The sequence below is a fragment of the Cherax quadricarinatus genome, chromosome 71 (genome assembly GCF_038502225.1).
Source record: "Cherax quadricarinatus isolate ZL_2023a chromosome 71, ASM3850222v1, whole genome shotgun sequence".
NCBI lineage: Eukaryota > Metazoa > Arthropoda > Malacostraca > Decapoda > Parastacidae > Cherax > Cherax quadricarinatus.
In genome coordinates, this window is record NC_091362.1 from 22,660,855 (window position 1) to 22,677,265 (window position 16,411).

The 16,411-nt window shown below is 36.3% G+C and overlaps 1 protein-coding gene across 1 annotated transcript in view; it reads right to left on the reverse strand.

The window, feature by feature from the left end:
• Positions 1-6,870: 6,870 nt before the first annotated feature.
• The window catches only part of PolE2 (DNA polymerase epsilon subunit 2), a 32,429-nt gene continuing 22,888 nt past the window's right edge, over positions 6,871-16,411 (reverse strand). Inside the window, exon 13 of the mRNA XM_053793558.2 lies at positions 6,871-6,991. The gene's annotated coding sequence lies outside the window, so the exon portion shown is untranslated. The remainder of the gene's footprint in view (positions 6,992-16,411) is intronic.

Below are 16,411 nucleotides of genomic sequence, written 5' to 3' on the forward strand. Positions count from 1 at the left end.
GGCAGCAGGTATAAAGAAACATACCCAACATTTCCATTCATCCTAAAATTGAACCTGTCCCTCAGTGTGTGCTAAAGCTGCTGTCAAATGAATCACAAGTCATATTGGTATTAATATACTAAACAGGACTGAGGATAACCACTAACGTTTATCTCTGGGGCTGATTTTGTATTGTCAGTATAGAAATAATTACAGTACGTCGTTAAAAATTGAAAGAGTACAGTATAAGTTTTTTTTTACACATACTATGGATCTTCAAAAAGCTTTATTAGTTTAGCTCCAAATAGCCATTATATATACACCTACCATCTCGACATACGACCACTCGACTTACGACCATGTTTTTTATGCAAATGCTCTGGGAAATGAACAACTGTTTGTGCTGTACACAGTGTTTCTCCTAAACCTTACAGTATAAAATACAGTACAAACAGCATAAAAAGTAAAGTAAAAAATGAAATGCAAAAATAAAACAATAAAATAAAGTCATTACATAATGTGATGCTGATACTCAGTAGTAAGGTTCAACTTGCGTCTATTTTGACTTACAACCGGTTAGTCGGAACCAAGCTCGGTCGTAAGTTGGATGGTAGGTGTAATTAGCTTTATGAAAAATTAAAGCAACAACATTTACTGTACACTTTTATGTTTATTTTTTTTTGTTACTAATGTAATTAGATATACACCAAAGAATTGGTATCATTATCTGTGGGTATCAGCCATTTTTACAGTGATGGTAAAAAAACTGGTTGATACTAAAATATTAATATTATTCATGTGCTTAAAAATATCAACACACTACTTCATGAATGTGTAGGTTGGTTGATATCTATCTATATCTATCTACCTATCTCTCTATTTTTGCCTCTCTCTCTGACAAGTGCCTTCAACAACTAGTAACTAACAACAGGCCATGTAATGAGTAATGACACTGTCATCTCAGAAAAATTAAGTTATTTAATATTTAACCTACCTGTGTTATTTAATATCCACTGTACAATAAGCATTCCCTTATATATTGAACAGTCATAATTTTAAAAATAAAAAAATATAGGTACTGGCAAAATTTTTTGGTATTGTCCCATTACCTAAATGTAACCATTAGGTTTAAATACATAAAACTGGAATGATTAAAGACTGTCATGAAAAATAACACTCTTTAACCCTTAAACTGTCCAAACGTAGATCTACGTTCACGTGCATAGCGCTCCGACCTTGATTTTCCCCATCTGAAATCATGTAAAAATAAACAGATCTATGTTCGGAGCCCCCCCGCATGTGGACGTAGATCTATGTTTAGACAGTTTAAGGGTTAAATTACAAGAGTTTTACAATATACAATATATGGGCACTAATAATCATATGATGTTAAACATCAATCTTTCAATGGAGTGGGAGTGGAAAATACCTAAAAGAGAATTTACAGAACCCAAACAAAAAGGCACTGAAAATACCTGAAGTATATACAATCTAGTAGTGATTGTAAAAAAAAAGTTGTGAAGCCTTTTAATATACTAGGTAACACACAAAAATATCACTAAATCCACAAAGCAACCTAAATCTTATAACCATGGGTGTGTTTATTTGACCATTATCCAAACTATTATGATAAACAACATGTACCAGTACATGGAATATCAGTTTTAAAAATACCATATTTCTTTATGTATAATGCACATTTTTTGGGGATCAATTTTTAAATGTAATGTACAGTGGAACCTTGACTTACGAGTTTAATCCGTTCCAGGAGCTAGCTCGTAACTCAATTTACTCGTATATCAAATTAATTTTCCTCATTTAAATTAACTGAAAAGCCATTAATCCGTTCCTGAACTCTGGAGAGCCAAGAAAAAAATACTTGAATATGACGCTATTATCAACTATACGGCTTATTTGTCTATCACAATTCATCTAATATGACATAATAAACAATATAATTAACACAGAAACATGATATATACTCTAGAATTAATAAAATAGGCCATAATACAGTGGCAGAGGCAGCAGCGAATGTGTCCGCCATTTCCTGTGTGTATGTACTGAGAGTATCTTCCCGTGCTCTTATTGTAAGAGAAAACAGAGTATTTTTGAGGCTAACTGCAATAGATCACTATTTTTCTAAGGAAAACACTGAAAATATCGTATATAAACACATAATAAATCATAATATACTACAGAATGTAAAGAAATAATACTGTTTATATAAAGTGTATATGTACTTACACACTGAACATAACTGATACAATTTGTTTTGTTTAATCACTGAACATAACTGATACGGTATCTCCTGCGAGCTGCTTCTCTCTCAGCCACGTCAGCAGCAACTTCTCCATCTTTTCACGGACAGAGGTCCGCAGCTTAGTTGTTATTGTAACGCCCTTGGCTGGCACTATATATAGCCTTTAACAAATCCTGCTGCTTTAGTATTGTACATATAGTAAATTATTATTATTATAATCAAGGGGGAAGTGCTAAACCTGGAGGATTATACAGCGCCTGGGGGGGGGATGATGTGGAAGGCATTCAGGCTTAATTCGGGGTACTGGAGCACAGACCCAATTCCCTAAATCAAGAGCCTCTCACCAACATCAAGGAACCTTCCTTGAGGGGTACATATAGTAGATGTACTGTGCTGGTATTGTCTGGCTAAATCCACAACTCATGCACCTTACATATGTTTATCTATGATTTCATGCATTAATTCCAGGGAAATCATCATCTTTTTCTTCTCAGCACTGTCCTTTACACTTATTTTCTTAGGACCCATGGTTAGAAAAGCAAAATGACTCAAAATTGTAAGCAAATCAGGAGAGAACTGCTTCGACAGCGATGTAAACATCAGCTGCGCCAACTAGCGGCAGGATTCTGAATTATTATTACGTATGCATTATGTACATTATTATTATTAATTTGGGGAACTGAAGCTCTATCATTATTGTAAAATAACAATAATAATTATTATTATTGATAATTTAGGGAACTGAAGCTCTATTGTTATAATAATTATTGTTATTATTACTATTAATTTAGGGAACAAGCTCTATCATCATTGCAATAATAATTATTAATTATTATTATTGATAATTTAAAGAACTGAAGTTCTGTTATTATTATTATTAATTTAGGGAACAAGAGCATATATCCAATTCCCTAGATCAAGAGACCCTCACCAGTGTCAAGGAACCTTGATGCTGTAAGGGGCTCTTAATGTAGGGAACTGGCAATGTGCTCAAGTTCTCTAAATTATTAATAATATTAATAATAATAATAATAATAATAATAATAATAATAAAAATAATTATAATGATAGAGCTTCAGTTCCCTAAATTATCAATAATAATAATTATAATAATTATTACAATAACAACAGAGCTTCAGTTCCCTAAATTAATAATAATACATTATTATAACAACGAGAGCTTCATAACGAAGTCAACTCAGTGCACTGTTTACATAGCTGTGGGAGCAGTTCTCTCCTGATTTGCTTACATTTTTGACAGTCATTTGGCCAAATTTCACTTTTCTAACCATGGGTCCTAAGAAAGTAAGTGTAAAGGACAGTGCTGAGAAGAAAAAGATGATGATATCCATTTTTATTATTATTAATTTAGGGAACTAGAGCACATATCCAATTCCCTAGATCAAGAGCCCCTCACCAGCATCAAGGAACCTTGATGCTGGTGAGGGGCTTCAGTTCCCTAAATTATCAATAATAATAGTTATAATAATTATTATTACAATAACAATAGAGCCTGTTCCCTAAATTAATAATAATAATAATACATTATTATAACAACGAGAGCTTCAAAACGAAGTCAACTCAGTGCACTGTTTACCTCACAGTGGGAGCAGTTTTCTCCTGATTTGCTTACATTTTTGACAGCCACTTGGCCAGATTTTGCTTTTCTAACCATGGGTCCTAAGAAAGTAATTGTAAAGGACAGCGCTGGTAAGAAAAAGAGAATGATTTCCATGGAATTAAAGCATGAAATCATAGATAAACAAAAGAGGTTTTGGGTTGAGGGGGAAGTGGGGGGGGGAGCTGGCTCGTAACTCAAATGTTGGCTCGTAACTCAGAGCAAAAAATCGACCGATTGACGGCTCAAATCTCAAAAAACTTGTATGTTGGGGCACTCGTAAGTCAAGGTTCCACTGTATTTAGCACAGATAATCCATGATAACTGACCAGATACTGTAAATTTGTTTGCAGTGCAATCTATATCTGATCTAACATTTAATCTATAATGCAATATTATACATATATATGATTTGGAGAGATAACTGTAGTTATCGCTAATCTGGAATAATAAGATTGACAGATATATAGTCACACCCAGCTTTACGTCATTTTGGCTTACGTCAAATTTGCCTTTATGCTGCCCTTCTAGAGTAAATTTCAGTTCAGTGAACATCATTACATCCAACTTTACATCACTCAGCAACATCACCTATGTCATAATTTTTTAACTGTGTTCATTGTTAATTTAAAAATATGACTAAAATGGGTTGTTAGTGTTTTTTTAAGGCTTAGCAATAGTTATATTCTTTTGCAAGTTACTTACGCTAATTTTACAGTGTTTGTCGACATTTTTAAGGCATTATGTCTGGTTTAAATAAAAAACTGGGTTACACCACAGCTCTTGGAACCAATTACTGACATATGGCAGGGTATGACTAATTTGAAAACCTCAGTTTCAATAAAATACGACGTGACTGTCTATTTCATGGCCTGTGTTTTGGTAACATCAATATTTGCAAGTTTTAACATTTTTACATTAAATATCACAATTTATGCAACTCGATCAAGTACTATACCAAGTAAACTAACCGCTACACGAAAATTATTATATTCAAGGGGAAGAACCAAACCAAAAGGGGCCAAGAGTAATTTGTCAAGTGTCAAAAGTTACAAGTTTCAATATGGTTTAACTGGTAGCTTCAGTGTTCTCTTGATGTTCTAAGTGATAGCAGGTTCATTCCCATGTGACTGCTATTTGTATCTGAGAGAAATATTATAGGTTATACACAATAGTACAGTGGAACCTCGGTACTTGAACAGCTCCCTACTCGAACAATTCGGTATGCGAATGCTTTGTTCAGTAAAAAAATAGCTCAGTAGTCAACCGTTTGCTCAGCACTCAACTAAACAAACACAACCTCCCAGAACTTCGCTGTAAACTACTTTGTGTTTCCTCTCATTTTTGGTGTTCTTTTATATATGTATAAATAAGTCACCATGGGGCCTAAGATGATTAGTGATAACAGCCAACCAAAAGGAAAATTGGTTGGGAAAATTTCGTTTGGTACTCGAACAGATCGGCACTCAAACAGCCTTCTGGAATGAATTAAGTTAGAGTACCAAGGTTCCACTGTACATCGGTATGGGTGCTATACTATATACTTTGGCATATGCTACCTGTTAGTGGTTCTGGGGATTATCTTTCCCATGGCCCAGTCTCAGACTAGGCCTCCTAGGTTAAAAAGAAAATATTACAAGATTAGGAACTATTAAGAAACACACAGAACAGTAAAAATATGTCTAATCTGAATACACACAAGCAGAAACTTATAAGATTCACCTGTTATCCTACAGGTTCATGAGACGAAGTCAAGATCAACGAACTTGTCCAGAGTACAAAAAATGACAGGTTTCCATTTCATACTCCTTTTTCAGGATGGCAGTACCTTCCTAGATGGTTGCTGTCTATGAACCTATGGTGACAAATACTGAATAACACAAATTTTTGTTAAACCCACTGTAACAAGCCTTCAAGCTCAACCTTGATTCTTAGTCTCATGTCTGGACAAAAATACACTGATGTGCAGAGAATTTAAAAGCACATTTATAAAAAAAAAAAAAAAAAAAAAAAAAGTTTGCAGAATACACCAAGAAATATAGTAATTTTATAAGTACAGTGGATTACCAACAGACCCCTGGCAGTCTTCAAGCTGGCACTGGACAAGCACCTAAAGTCAGTTCCTGATCAGCCGGGCTGTGGCTCGTACGTTGGTTTGCGTGCAGCCAGCAGCAACAGCCTGGTTGATCAGGCGCTGATCCACCAGGAGGCCTGGTCACAGACCGGGCCGCGGGGGCGTTGACCCCCGAAACTCTCTCCAGGTAAACTCCAGGTATAGTAAAACTTTGATTTATCATACCTCGAGTTTATGGATTTCAGATTTAATGGAGAAAACCTGTGGCGAGAGAACATTTGGGAACAGACGGATCTGCTAAATCCAGAATTGTTCATTATTCTTAGAGCCTGCTGGGTAAACCTTTTCGAATTTAACAGACTGAGCCCATTAAATCCAGAATTCTCCATTACTATTATTATCATGGAAAAACGCTTAATTTGTCTGATCATTGAGGTTTCACTGCTCATTAGTAGCTATCTTGTACAATAAAAACTGGAAAAAAGTAGCTATTGAAAACATATTTTAACCATAGAATAAAATTGAATATTTTTTTATATAAAATTAAACTGTGAAATACCTTTAATATGTCATCTAATGCACAGTACTGTACATCACACTATAACTATCCAAAGCTACCCCTTTCTTATACCCATAGGTTAATTTTTTGATAATTATTCAAGAAATTATTTCAGTGTTTACAAGTACCACCAGTTTCAAACAATAACAGCCAATCTATTCAAAATGTAAGATTATTACTGTATTATACGTATTAAACCCACAGGGGTCATACAGTGCTTGGAAATATAACTAAAGAAACAGAGAGAGAAAAATGTGCTATGCACTATGGTAATAGGTTAGTGCAAGTGGCCACAAACATACCATATGATAAACCATTCCCTGATTCATATATTCCAGTGAATCCAGGAGACAGCTTTATGTGAAAGACTAATATCAATCAATGAGAAGTGAAAAATGATGCAGTAGCTGCCAACCCTAATCCAATAGCTGTCCAGGTGAGGTATCTCCAGGCCTTGCTTTCCAAGTCCTCTTCAACTGGAAATTCTTCACATATTTTTATCTGCAAATAAAAAAATATTATTATTAATGATTATACAACTAAGCATTCTTTTTTTTTTTTTCCTGAATGTTACCTTATTTAGAACAGTTCATGGGTGGATTATATCTTCTGCCTCTGGTCTATTTTAAAAATATTCTTCTATACAGTATTTAATTAATGTACATTTAACCCTTTCAGGGTCCGTCCCGTAGATCTACGGCTTTACGTTCAGGGTCCAAACCGTAGATCTACGCCATGAGCTCAGCTCACTCTGATAAACTGTGAGTTTTACATTTGGGCCTAGATATGAGAGAATACATCTATGTGGTATGTGTGCACCACATAAAACAGATCCTGCAGCACACTGTGCATAATGAGAGAAAAAAAATGAAATCATGATTTTTCGATTAAAACAGCAACTTTGCAGTGTTTTTTCGTATGTTTTTTATAGTTGTATTTGCGATTTCTTGGTCTCATTTGATAGAATGGAAGACATATTACAGAAATAGAGATGATTTTGATTGGTTTTAGCATTGGAAATGGCTTGAAACTGAGCTCAAAGTAGCGGAAATGTTAAATTTTTGCCGATATTCAAGAGTAAACAAACGACCTCACACGTCTAATACACATCAGCTGGTGGGTCTAATATACATTCACAAATATGGTGATGATATTTATACAATTATTACAGTATTGCATAACAGTAAATCTTCTATTTTTTGGTGTGAATAAAAATTCATTATGTGAATAAAAGATCAAAATGGAATTTATTTGTAAAGCCTCAAAACATAACTAATGAACAGAGGAAATGTTAGTTTAGTGCCAGGAATGCCTACATTGTTCATTCTGGACCCTATTTTGAAATTGGAATATTTTGAACTTTGTGTTAAATTGGCCAAATTAACAATTTCCGATCACTTTATTTTGTGGTTGAAACAGTTGACTTGGTGATTTCTTGTGCTCAATCGATAGAATAGAAGTAATACTAGTGAAATAGCTAAGAATTTGGTTGATTGGAATAATGTAATTGGCCTAAAATGGGAGTGAAAGTCGGCAAAATCGCCGATTCGTAAATATCGCTGACACATCAAAATTCGCGAGAGCATAATTTCGTCAATTTTCCACCAATTTTCGTACTTTTTGTTTTATTACCTTCACAAAAAGATTCTCTACGATTTCATAAGAAAAAATAACAATTTTTTTTTTTGAAATATCTTGGACACTGGTGCGTGACTCCAGATTTGGGCCTTGGACCCTGAAAGGGTTAAAATCTTGAAAAATTTATCAATTTAATTTAGCTTCTATCTCTTCTCTGTTGCCCTATCAAATCATTTACATATTTAATAGGCAGGTCAAGTCCAGTTATCAAAACTCAAGAATGCCTTTTTAACCGGCTTCAAATTTTCAATGCTTGTGTATGGTAAAAATGACCAAATTCTCAGAAAACTTGTCTGTGTAGGTAGGTGTCTTGTGACCAAGGTTAATGAACCCAATCCCAGCAGCCTGGAATGGCTCCAGTAACTTCCAAAACCCTCAGCAACAAAGCTTTAAATGTTCAAAAAAGGTGCCTCGTAATTCAATGATGAAAGAAAGCGAAAGTCAAGTCTGTAGATGCAAATTTGACCATTGTGTGTAAAATAGTGTGAAATTTTTATTCCCATTAAAACCCATTAAATAAATCAAAAGCTTATCTCTTTCGAATGACTTCAATACTTAATGTCTGGTGCATCTAAGAGCCTGGATAGTCCTTATTAAATTTTGTGTGCATAAATTTAACGGTCTATTAATATAAAAAATAATAAAAATGTGTTTACTTCTTTATGCTGTACAAATAATGTAATCTACATGAATTAATACAATGGTAGGCACAAAAGAAAGCCATTAATTTTGCAATGCTTCTCAGGTATCTAATCTTATGGCTTGTAAGTTCAAATTCAAATTCAGTTACTTAAGAACTAAACATAGGCTATTAACCAAGACTTCTTATGCAGTTAAACTACATTCATAAGTACAATAAGAAAGCTAACCAATGACAGGTGGTCAATTACAAAAAGAATTACATTTAAACTACTTCAATGATCTTCAGTTCTGCAGAGTGATTAGACAGATGAGGATACACCAAGTTACTTAGGTTACAATACAAATAAAGTAGAATAAGATATGTAACCAATCTGTATAGGAGTTGAAGGACGGCCGAGGGTACAGGGACAGATTTGGATGAAAGATGGTTTTGTTAACAAAACATATCTTGGCAAGGGGTATAATTTATTCACATAACTGGTACTTTGCAATTACCTGAAAGTTAATAATAAATGTGCAGGACAATGCGAGGAAATAGAACATTTATGCCATCATTCAGAAAACCATCAGTTCAAAATGAAGTGAAAGTATTTCCATGCCAATGACAATGGAATTTTGATTGCACTATAAAAGGGATGTAATAATGATTACAACCATACAGACATGAAAGGAAATTAAGCAGAAAAGTGGAGAGAGAGAGTAACCTATTGGAAAACTACTTGCAATTATCTATTACATAAATGTGCATTTGGCTGAGAAATCAGACATGCAAACTGGCTCAGTCAATCATGTCAGAAAAAGTTGCAAGTGGCATATTAAACTAAGTAATTCTGCCATTATTACTAAGACGCAGGATGTTGTGGTCTACTGTACTGAAGGCTTTCCTAAGGTCTCTGAAGAATCCCTGTGGATATTTACTATTCTCAAAAGCTGTATAAAGCCTACCCTTTTTATAATTTCATCATTTGTACTTTTGCTTGACCTGAAACCAAACTGGTAGTGGTTGAGTATATTGTGAGAATAGGAAGGAGTATACTCCTATGAATTAATATTTTGAAGATTTTAGATGACAATGGCAAGTTTAATAGTGGCCTACAGTTATTTACATCAGTTGGGTTTCCATGTACATTGGGGGCAACCCTTGCTAATTTAAGCATTTTTGGGAAGGTGTTCATTTCTCATGATTTACTGAACAATGTTTCAATGATGAGTAATAGCACATTAGCTACTTATTTGTACATTACCAGTTGTACATTAGCTAAGCTTCTTACCTTGGCACTTTATAAACTAAATGAAATTTTTTTTCGAGTACTGATTAGCAGTAATCTAAAGCAATGACAACAGTGCATAAGTGTTTGCAATAATGCTGGAAATATCTAACAAAGGACACACAGCAATGGTTTCAAGTTTGAAAAACTTAGATTTAGAAAGGATATTGGAAAGTGCTGGGTTAGTAACAGAGTTGTGGACATGTGGAACAAACTTCTGAGCAATGTCATCAAAGTAAGAATCTTGGGTTGCTATAAAAATAGGTTAGACAAGTACACGAGTGAGTGAGAGTTGGACCTGCCTAGCATGGGCCTGCTGTAATGCTCCTCCTTTCTAATGGTTGTAAATGGCATGGTGACACCATCAAACTGTGGAAAAGGAAACTTGTGTATAGTTCACATTTATTGAAGGAAACCAACATCTGTGACTTCATCAGTACTTTTAATAAATGTCCTGAACTGTACACAAGCATCATTTTCTGTGGCCTGGTGGCTAAAGCTCTCACTTCACACGGTGAGGGTCCAGGTTTGATTCTCAGAGAGGACAGAAACATTGGGGGTGTTTCCTCACACAAGTTGTCCATGTTCTCCGGTAAAATAGGTACTTGGGTGTTAGTTGACTGGTGTGGGTCACATCCTGGGACAAAAGTGACAAGTTGCCTGAAATGCTGCATAACAAGCAGCTTTCTATAGGCCTGTATACCTTGTACATGTACTTGTAGAAATAATTATATATTTTTGTCAACAGTTTTTATATAATAGTCAGTACACTAAGTTTCCTGTATCTGCAATTCATTTTTATTATACACAAAGGATACCTCCAACTCCTTGGATCAAGATACATTCACTCTCAAGGCACCTCTCATGAAGGACCCCAATGAAAATAAGTCACTGACATTTTTGGGTTATCCTAGGTCATTTACAACATGAAAATTGTACTTTTGTACCTGTGCCTAAATAAACTTACTTACGAAGCATCACAAATTTATTTTAATCAGGGGGAAGCACTAAATCCATAGAGATGATTTAGCACCTGAGGAATGAGAGCCAATCAGCTCTGATGCATAGATGGGGTGGATAAGACCAGTTTCTTGGATCAAGAGCCGCTCACTGTTATCAAGGAAGTCCCTCTGAAAGAAGGGAAAGAATAAATCATAAATAGCAGTTACTCACCCAGCCTCCAGATTTCCTCACAAAGGGAGCCACTACTTCACTAGCATATTGCCCCATAAACAGAGCAATCTTAGCACAAAAGTCCTCCATATTTTTCTCTTTACAATAGAGTGCCAACTGTCCACCAAAGGCGTAAAGGGCCACTATCCTGGCCCAAGTTATGGCCATCTTGCCTCCCTCAAAGAGTTCATTAGCAACAGCAACGAATGACACATATCCCGTCTCTCTGGTGATGTCTAATCTTTTCATCATACCTTTGAGGAGAATTTCGTGTCTTTGCATCATCATTCTGACACACCTGAGTAATGTCTGCTCAACTTTATCATCAGTATTAGTGTTCCTCTTCCCTACTACACTAAACACCACAAACTGCGCCAAACTTTCTGCCTTTCTCTCCACGCTCTTGTCTCTCTCTTGCCTCGTACTGGCATCTTTAACTTCACTTCGGCTTTGTGTTTGTGACTGGGATTTATTGCCATCTGTGGCGTCATGGGAGGTAGAGTTGGTGCCTTCACTATCACCATTAGTCACTTCCGCCTTTGGCGGCGCCACCTCCTCACACTTGACCTCCACTTTGTTCACTGAGGCTGAGTGGCATCCTGCCACCGTCTCTGTCTCAACACTCTCTCTAACATCTACACTCTTATCTTCTGTCTTAGGTACTGGAGCCATGGCACACAAGGTCACACTGTACAACGTTTGTGCCGCGGGTCTTGTCTTGTTGAGTGAGACAACACTACTCTTGAGGCGGGGCTCACCCTGCCTGCTCCCTCACACCTCAACACTCTCCCGCATCCTCATTGGTTACTACCAACCTACATTTACTGACGTCACTCCTTTCTTGCCTCCTCATTGGTCCACAAACTTCTCTACTTTGCGACGTCACTTCTTAACCGACCCACAATTGGCTAGAAAATTACTCTCTCTTCTCCTTTTTATCCTCCTCCCATAGCCTTAGCAGCTGATTGAAGCGACTGTTCACGTTGTTCACCCTTATGTTCATGGGTCATAAGCCCCATGCTTCTCCAATAATTAGGGCAGTTAGTATGGTCGTGGCTACAACCTCCAATCACATTCCTCCTACACAAAAAATTCACCTGAGGGTGTGTAGGAAGGCCAGGGTCTAGGGCGAGGCGAAAGCTGCATCTTAAGAACCAAGAATGTCTGGTATGTCTTTGTGACACGCCTCTACATATTTGCTTATTCTAAATAGGTACTTATATAATTATCCTTTTGTAAATAACATTAAGTACGTTTACTTACGCACAGGTACACTAAATGCAATTATCATACACAGTGTAAATTACCTCAAAGATCCCAATGGAAATAAGTCACTGACTTTTTTTCCCTAGGTAATTTACACTATGTATGATAATTGTACTTATGTGTACCTGTGCCTAAACTTATTTACCTAGGATAACCCCCCCCCCAAAAAAAAAAAGCTAGTGACTATTTCCGTTGGGGTCCTGTAGTTTACCTGGAGAGAGTTCCAGTAATTATTATTATTATTATAATCAAGGGGGAAGCGCTAAACCCGGAGGATTATACAGCGCCTGGGGGGGGGGATGTGGAAGGCATTCAGGCTTAATTCGGGGAACTGGAGCACAGATCCAATTCTCTAAATCAAGAGCCCCTCACCAACATCAAGGAACCTTCCTTGAGGGGCGAGTTCCAGTAAGTAAGTAAGTTTATTCAGGTATACACAAATAGTTACATAGAATGATCATACATAGCAGCATGTGTGTAGAGAACCTGGGATAACCCAAAAAAGTCAGACAGTGACTTATTTCCGGGGGTCAACTATTGCTTAAACCGTTTAAAATATCGTATACGAAGGTTATACCCTAGCAAAATAGTATTTCTTGTGTAAATTTTTTAAGATATTGACTACATAAAACCTAAAGTCAATATTGACCCGATTAATTGCAGATTTCTATCATAATCTGTTTACTAAGCAATGTTTGTGTTACTGATAAACAGAAATATTCATGGAATACTGATAATTCAACAAAGTTCATAAAATACTGATAGTTCAAGAATGTTCACATAATACTGATAGTTCAGGAATGTTCACATAATACTGATAGTTCAGGAATGTTCACATAATACTGATAGTTCAGGAATGTTCACATAATACTGATAGTTCAGGAATGTTCACATAATACTGATAGTTCAAGAATGTTCACATAATACTGATAGTTCAGGAATGTTCACATAATACTGATAGTTCAGGAATGTTCACATAATACCGATAGTTCAGGAATGTTCACATAATACTGATAGTTCAGGAATGTTCACATAATACTGATAGTTCAGGAATGTTCACATAATACTGATAGTTCAGGAATGTTCACATAATACTGATAGTTCAGGAATGTTTACATAATACTGATAGTTCAGGAATGTTCACATAATACTGATAGTTCAGGAATGTTCACATAATACTAACAGTGCAGGTACAAATGGTGATGTAAGATGCTCTCTAGGAGTGACTCGCTGAGAGGTAGCTGGAGGAAAAAAATGTATGCTTTCTACCTCCTTTACTATAATGTTAAAGGAACATTGCACTATTATTCTTTTCTATTCATAACATCGATGATTTTGAAGCTTTCCAACACAGATGCACCGATGTTGCTAGGAATGTTTTGGCTGCGTCATATCAGTAGATATTCTTAGGTGAAGAAAACAGAAAAGAAACGTTGGGTAGAGGAAACTGAGGTGAACAGCATTCCTGACCGCTTGTCAAGACTAACATACCAACGGTCCCTGGACCACACAAACGGGCCCTGGGACCATGTTCTGTCGCACCAACGGTCCCTGGGACAGCATCAGCGGTCCCTGAGACCACACTAGTGGTTCCTGGGACCACTAACAGTCCCTGGGGACCGCATCAGCAACCCCTGGAACCACATAATTCACACTGACTTTTTTGGGTTATCCTAGGTTCTCTACACATATGCTGCTATGTATGATAATCTATGTAACTGTATCTGTGTATACCTGAATAAACTTACTTACTTACCAGCGGTTCCTGGCTACAACCTGGCACCGTTGGCACAAAATTATCCCTCCGCCTTAAGAAAACAAAACAAAAAAAAAAAAACTGAAAGATAAGTTACAAATCACCTAGAACAAAATGGTGAGTTTCATCCTGGACCTGGGTCCAAGAGAGCATGTAGGCCAGAATGAATTACAACTGGATATGAACTTCAAAATGGTATACAATACCGACAGGTTGGTAGGTAAGACACATAGGCAACAGTTAGGCAACTTTATTCGGATTATCATACATAGTTCCTGACTATGGAACTGAACTTCTCCAGGCTGAGGGACTGACAACCTCAAATTCTACGACTTCAAGGGTGATGGACTGATTACATCGTCTTCACATCTCTACTGTTCCTGCCTACTTTCTGTAATCGACTGAAGATGCCTACTGTGTAGGCGAAACGTTTTGGAATAAAGTTGCCTAACTGTTGCCTATGCATCTTACCTACAACTGGATATGCTGAATGTTGAAGACAGAGTTTGGCTTAGCGCTTCTTTTTGATTATAATAATAATAATGAAGATAGAGTTAAACAAGTAAAGCTAAATTACGTTTATAAAATTGCTCACAACCAATGTCCCCAATATCTTACTGCCAATTTTTGTTAAGGTTGGGAAACGCAGCAATTATAGTACTAGGTGAAGGAAGAACATCTTTGTAGTACCTAGTCAGTGGTCAGGTTACAAATACGTGCATTTTATTGTACATCAATAAAGGAATGGAATAGACTACCTGCACATGTCAGCTTGTCACAGCATGAGCCAGCTCAAGAAGAGCCAAAATGTACTTAAAGAATTTGGCTACAGAAAGGAAGGAGAGTGATTTTTTGTATATCTAACATACTGGTGCATTGATCTGATCCTATATTTAATGTCAATGTAAGTATCTGATTTTACCTTGCCCCTAAGATATCTCCTTGCATTACAACTAATTTTCACAGTTAAAATACCTGTTTTTAACTTTTAAATACATATATGTATAATTAATACTTATCACAAGGACCCCAATGGAAATAAGTCACTGTTTTGGGTTATCCTAGGTAATCTACACACATGCTGATATGCATGATAATCGTAATCTATGTAACTGTATTCATGTGTACTTGTACCTTGAATAAAAACTTATCCCTATGGGGTCGCCACTGTATGCAGTGTCACAATTATACCCCGGATTTGCCAACTGTAAATAACGCATAACCACTCCAACATTCCTTGAGACTTAATTCACGTCTGCATAAATAACTCATTACGATTGTAACCCGGTATAAACCACTGTAACTTGTTTAGCTATCAAAACTTTAGGGTCCAATCCCTGGACCCATTACGTACCTCTGTAATCTTTAGACTACCGGCCACACCATGGGTATAGGCTGCATAATAAAGATATAAACTCATGATGCTAATATCAGTCATGTAGTATTATATGAGCTGGGTCGCCATTTCTCTTTTCGTAGTGAAAAAATGTAAAACAAATTTATATAAGCAGGAAAAATAAGTTTATTTAGGTACAGGCACACACAAATAGTTGCACAAATTATCACACATGGTAACATGTGTAAGTTATCAAAGATAACCAAAACAAGTAGGATGGGTATGGGGGCGCATAATAGAGGTATTAAGCTAAAAAAAAAAGTCAAAGTGACTTATTTCCACTGGGTAATGTAGGTTACCCTGACTCGTGTCCCTCACTGCCTGTCTCAAGGATTACCATGTATTATATTTACCTTACTTAAAGTTATAAAGAATGCTAACGCTAAGAAAAAATCAGGAAATAACAGACACATGATGTAATTGTGTCCCCTCCTCCTCCTCCTCCCTCCCGGCCATGCGAGGCGGCCAGACTATGATGGTGCAACACAAGACTTCACCTCCAGGTTCACGTATTTTCATCATCCACTTTCGTGGATCAAACATTAATGCCTCCCATTCCCCAAGTGGCATTTAAAGCCTCGCCACATTTGTAAATATTTAAAAGGTCATGAATTGAGTATTTTTTTTTCAATTTCCTCTTTGAAGTTATATTCAATTTTTTCTCTAAAATCTTCATTTTTCTTTTTGTAAACTGCTATCAGCAAACCAGCTACCACTCAAAATTTCCCAATTTCATCAATGAAATTAGCATCTACACAACAATTCTAACCCTCCCTTAAATA